The sequence below is a fragment of the Cupressus sempervirens genome, chromosome 9, assembly GCF_028749045.1.
Source record: "Cupressus sempervirens isolate cs-2001-9-10 chromosome 9, ASM2874904v1, whole genome shotgun sequence".
NCBI classification, from domain to species: domain Eukaryota; kingdom Viridiplantae; phylum Streptophyta; class Pinopsida; order Cupressales; family Cupressaceae; genus Cupressus; species Cupressus sempervirens.
This window is the reverse complement of record NC_143126.1, coordinates 185765991-185771990: the sequence shown is the minus strand read 5'-3', so window position 1 is coordinate 185771990 and position 6000 is coordinate 185765991. Positions and strand designations below refer to the sequence as shown.

Genomic DNA, 6000 nt, shown 5'->3' with positions numbered 1-6000 from the left:
GTTTATCTTTGAAACCTAAATTTTGGTTGATTGATATTTGAAATGTCAAAGAAAATGAAAATAATGGGTCAAAATGGAAAGAATTGCACTGACTATCTAGATTTCAAGACATGCAGGCAGAAGCAGCTGAGGCATATGACATTGTTGCAATCAAACTCTGAGGCTATCACAAAATTTGACATGATAATGTATGATGTTAATAGCATTTTAAACAATGCAGAGCCCATTGAAGGAATTGCAAAGCACATTAAAAATACAGAATCACCTCTTGAGCCATTGATCTCCCTAAGAACACATGGGACTGTAAGATTTGACAATACCTTAGGTGCAAATTAGTGGCCTCTTCTGCCCTTGTAGAACCAAGAAAATCCATCAATGACAATAGCCTCAGTTGAAAATGAATGGCCTCTTCTTTCTTTTTAGCAACAAAAAAATCCATCAATTGCAGGAGCATATTAGCAAAGAGGCATGTGGTGGAAAGAGACAAATGACAACCAAACACACCAAGACTATCAAATGCAGTTGCATCAGAATTATGAAATGAATAGCATTATAAATAGTGCAAAGCACATTGAAGGACTTGCAAAGCACACTAAAGTGGCACAATCACCTCATCTTTAGCTTGAGTAGACTATACTGGATGGGGCATTGATCTACAAAAATACACACGATACAGTAGGATATGACAATGTCTCAAGTGCAAATGAATGACCTCTTCTTCCTTCTCATAAACAAGCATATCCATCATTAATGGTAGCAAAAAATGAATGGCCTTTTCCATCAATGGAAACAACATATCATGCTCACCCATCCATGATACCAAGCAGTAACATTGTTTTGCACAATCTCGTGAGCTTGGTATCTATAGAGGCCAATAGCTAAGCTGCTGGGATATACAATGACATTTCAAACACTTGATCTAGAAATGAATGGCCTCTTCTTCCTTTTCAGCAACAAGAAAATCCATGAAGGGCAGTAGCATATCATCCTCACCCATCCATGTTACCAACCAGTGACACTGTTTTACACAATCTCTCAGAAGACAATAGCTTAACTGTTGGGATCTACAATGAGATCTCGAACACTTTAGGAAAAAATAGATTTATAATGCTAAACTCTAATGTAGCAGAAAATGGGTTTATAACGTAGAAGTCTTCTGTAACCCAATTTGCGAACAATTCAAAAGGACCAGTTTCCTCCAAAGCTCCATCAACCTATGAAAAGATGATTTCTGCAGACCCATCAGGAAGTGGCCTATATTTTTTGACTCAACAACAGCTTGGAATAGTTGGAAATGAGAATCCAACATGCAACAACAACTAGATGATACCTTCTCTTCAGAATTCAATCTATAGACATAATCAACTTCCTTTTTCCACTGTTTGGAGTGATTCACATTAGTAAATACCTTTGCATTCACATCAAATCAAATACTTTTTTGAAATCAATAAGTGAACTTTTTTTGTAGCCATCCAGAGCCACAAGTCTATAATGGATGGCTTCTCTTCTTTTCTTATTGTATATATCAAAGAAATATCTTATTCAGTGCAACGAAAAATGAACATAATTAAACATGAGAGTAGAGATTTTAAATTAATATTCATAAAATGCACAAATAAAAGTATATATTTTATACCTTGAAACTATTTCTAGAATTTACAAAGATAAGATAGATAAGCTAAATATATTAATGTCCAACAAAAGACCACAAATGGGTCTATGGGATTGAGAGCTTACAACTAGGAATACAACCTATAATAGGATCGCCAAATGGTATTCACAAAAGAAGAAGAACAAAGTCAAACAATAAATGAAGAAGAGAGAGAGAGAGAGAGAGAGAGAGAGAGAGAGAGAGAGAGAGAGAGAGAGAGAGGATATGTGTGTGGAGAAGCTGTATGGACTGTGCATGTCAAATGGCCTTAGAGGTGGACCTCAGTTCCCAACCTATAGGAAAAGTGTCTCGAATCACTACCTTGGCATTTTTTATCACTGCCCACTTTCCCTCTTGTTGGGCAGCCACAACAAGAACTCGACCCTACTTAAGTTCGGTCACTTTTGATCTACTACAATCCACATCAAGGTAAATTTTGGTAGGGAGAGGAAAAAGTCTCCTCTTTTCCCTATGAACCTAAAGGCAGTTAGAAAGTGAGAGAAACCAAATAAAGAGGGTGCTATCATGCTCAACCTAGGCACAGTCAATTGTGATGTTAGTGATATCCAATTAGTCCTTGAGGAAAGAGTAGCCCACTACAAGAGGATCTAAAGAAGGAGGAGGAGGAGAAAGAGAGAGACCATGAACTTGCAAGTTGACCTAATGGGCATGCCTAACCCTTTCAATTACAATCTTAGTTTGGACTAGCCTCTCCACTCTAGGGAGAGAAGTGGAAGTGGAGATGGAGATGGGGTTGTTGGAAATAGATGCCCATGATTTCAACTGTTGTTCTACTTTGGTTTTCAAGAGGGATTGTTGTAGTCAAGTACAAACTATTTTCTTAGTTGTTCAAGATCAAACAATTGCAAATTAATCATTTGAATTTGGAGTTGAGAAATATCCATATTAGTTGTACTTAGGTTTTTAGGTACATCCAGGTTCTCTTGCATATGATACTCAAGTTGCCTCTTCAAATCAGTCAGTGTTCCTAAATGTGTCTCACGTAGGGACTACACAATACCCTTGAGAGATTGATTCTTTGCTTCAACCTTAATCAACCTATCACTGAGACTAAGAGAGAGGAGGATAATGAAAGAGCTGCATCTTGTAGGGCCTTGTGATCAGTCTCTAGTTTCTTCAAGCAAGAAACTTTTCAAGTTGGAGTGTGACTAGGTCAGGTTGGGGATCCATAGTAGACAAATAAACTTGGATAGACTTGAACTCATCTTACAAAATAGATCTAGCAATCTTTCAAATAGTTAACAAAAAATTCACAAACACTAGCACACAATCTATGAAAACACCCAAGAAACAAAGAAATGATCCAAATCTGGTCAGAGGTTATCAAGTTCCCCAACTTTGCTCATGGCATTATGGCATCTACCAACATCTTCAGCAATGTTGTTTCATGGCTTGACACTAGTTTACTACTTCATGACCAACACCCCTAGTGTTAAATCACTCTGTAACAAGCTGGACCATAGCTAGGTCATGGGATGACACCACCCAACACACAGCTCTACAATAGTGGCTAGGGCAATGCGAACAAACCTAGAATCTCCTTCAAACCACATCATGAATCTCCTCCTGTAAATAATAGCATCTCATGGCCACTCAACATTTAACATTCGAAAGTCTTAGTGATAGGTAGATTAAGGTTGAAGCTGAGAATCAATCTCTCCAGGGTACTGTGCAGTCCCTACATGAGACACTTAATGAACACTGACTAATTTGAAGAGGCAACTTGACTGTCATATGCAAGAGAACATGGATGTACTTAAAAAGATAAGTACAACTAATATGGATATTGCTCAACTCCAACATCAAATGATCAATTTGCAATTGTTTGTTCTCGAACAACTGAGGAAACAACTTTAACTTGACATCAAATAATCCTCCTTCAAAACTAAAATAAAATAGTAGTTAAAATCATGGGCATCTATTTCCAAAAAGCCCATCTCTATCTCCACTTCCACTTCTCTCCCTAGAGTGGAGAATCTGGTCCAAACTAAGATTGCAAATGAAGGGGCCAGGTGTGGCCATGAGCTCAACTTGCGAGTTTGTGGTCTCCCTCTTCCTCCTCCTTCTTCTTATTCTTCAGAGCCTCTTGCAGTGGGTCAGGTAGGAGGGGAAGTGGAGAGTGATCAAAAACCTCAAGATGGTCATTGGAGATACTTTTCCTATAGGTTGAGAGCCAAGCTCAGCCTCTAAGGCCATTTGACATGCTCTCTCTCTCTCTCTCTCTCTCTCTCTCTCTCACACACACACACACACACACATACCATTTGGTGTTCCTATTTTAGGTTGTCTTCCTGGTTGTAAGCTCTTAGTCCCTTAGACCCATTTGTGGTCTTCTATTGGGCATTAATATATTTATCTTATCTATCTTATCTTATCTATCTAGAGTGTATCTAGATAGGTTATGCTTTATATATTCATTTTATCTTCAATAATATATTGAGTGTGTGTGATCCACAGTTGGACCTATTACATAAGTTATGCACATTTGATAAATAAAAAGAGGAGTAAATAGACTTACAATCTAGTTTACACATTTATTTATTTATTTTCAAAATCTTGAACCACAAAGTAGTCATTTTTAGTTTGGCAAGGAATTTTTAATTTGATTTTATTTAGAATTCAATATTTCTAATCATTGATATTTCTAGAGATTTAATGAAGCTTATGCAACTTATTTTTTGTGAAGTTCCGAAAGAAACAAAATTAAATATAAACCATAAATAAGGAAAATGACTTTAATATTACTTTTCTAAGAAAAAAATAGTTGTGTCATCATTATCAACTAAAACTAAAACATCTGTTCACATAGGCCTCTATTGTAATTGTCATCTCATATATTAAATATTTCACAAATAAAAAATGAACTTGCGTAAAGAGAAATGAGATAAGTAATATGACACTTGCAAAAATCATTCAATCTTTTGCCACACAATTAAAACTGCTACATGTCTTTAAAATATATTTTATTTGCATTAAAATGTGAGCCACTCACAATAGACCACTACATAATATATGTATTAAAATGTGTCACTCATAAGTTTTCACTATAGGGGTCCAATTCCACATAAGCATAATGAAAAATAGTATTTATGACCTCGAAATCACCCACTTGAACTTAAACCTAAAGAAAGCTCACTCTAAGTCATTCCTTATTTAATTTCATTTTATATATGAAAGTCAAATTATTTCATTTATAGAAAAAAATTGAAGTAAACCAATCACGTTATAACCATCTCCTATATTTGAATAAAAGCATATAATTTAACATAACACACTAATGAAAGTGATATTTAATAACATCAAAATCACCCTCAAAATCTCAACTCAAAATTAATTATATGTATATGTATTTGTGCACAGTCTCATATATATATATATATATATATATATATGCAATAAAACTAAGACTAAACAATATTTAAATAGACAATTATTAAATAAAATACTAAATAACAATATATTAATATTTGATATCATAGTTTGGAAATACAGTAATAAATTTTTACATTATTAAATGAATATTAAATTTAATTTATTTTTTTAAAGCAATATAAGTATATTGATGACAAAAAGTACATTGATAAACGAGTGGCCAATCAGACCCCGAAATACTCTCTTCTAAACACACTGAACAAGCAAGTTCTACATATCCAACGCAAATACTCTATAAACCGGAGAGACAAGCCACAAATAATCTCTAATAATACTGTCCAGTACATGCATATGAAAACTGCCAAAAGAAACAACAGAAAAACTATGAAGATTGCTTACACAGATCATCCACCACTTGAGAAGGCATAGAGATCCATAACACGGGGCATGCTCAACAACTTGGTATTCATCCTTCTCACAAAACATACTGTCTACTCGCTAGAGACCACGGATATGTTGCTAGAGTAGAGAAATCCATAGAGTAGAATGAAGCAAGGTAAAATGGTAATTGAAGATCTTCATGATTAGTCACCCAATCCAACTTAGGAACACTCTAAAATATTGAATCCTAGTGCTGCCTATTTGAAGTGGAACAGTAGGGCAGTTTTACCTTTCCACGCTCTGTAAAATATGGTGCCAGATCATGTACCCAATCACTGAGCCTTTAAATCATTTTCCTAAAGATCAAACAACTAAGAATTCCTACACCGACAGGGATCAAATAGCAATCTCTTCAACAAAGGGAATCAATAAACACTATTGAACTGCAATTTCTTTTAAGCCATCACCGTCCACAACGCATGATTCATACTCTAGTTTATCCCTTAAGTTGGAAAGACAGTCTGCTGCCATATTTGCCTCTATGTAACAATGATTAACTGAAAGGTCTTAAAATT

The 6000-nt window shown here is 35.3% G+C and overlaps 1 pseudogene; it reads left to right on the top strand.

Annotated features, from left to right (window-relative positions):
* The first annotated feature begins 375 nt into the window (after positions 1 to 375).
* Positions 376 to 1401, top strand: LOC149538094 (uncharacterized; annotated as a pseudogene).
* The last annotated feature ends 4599 nt before the right edge of the window (positions 1402 to 6000 follow it).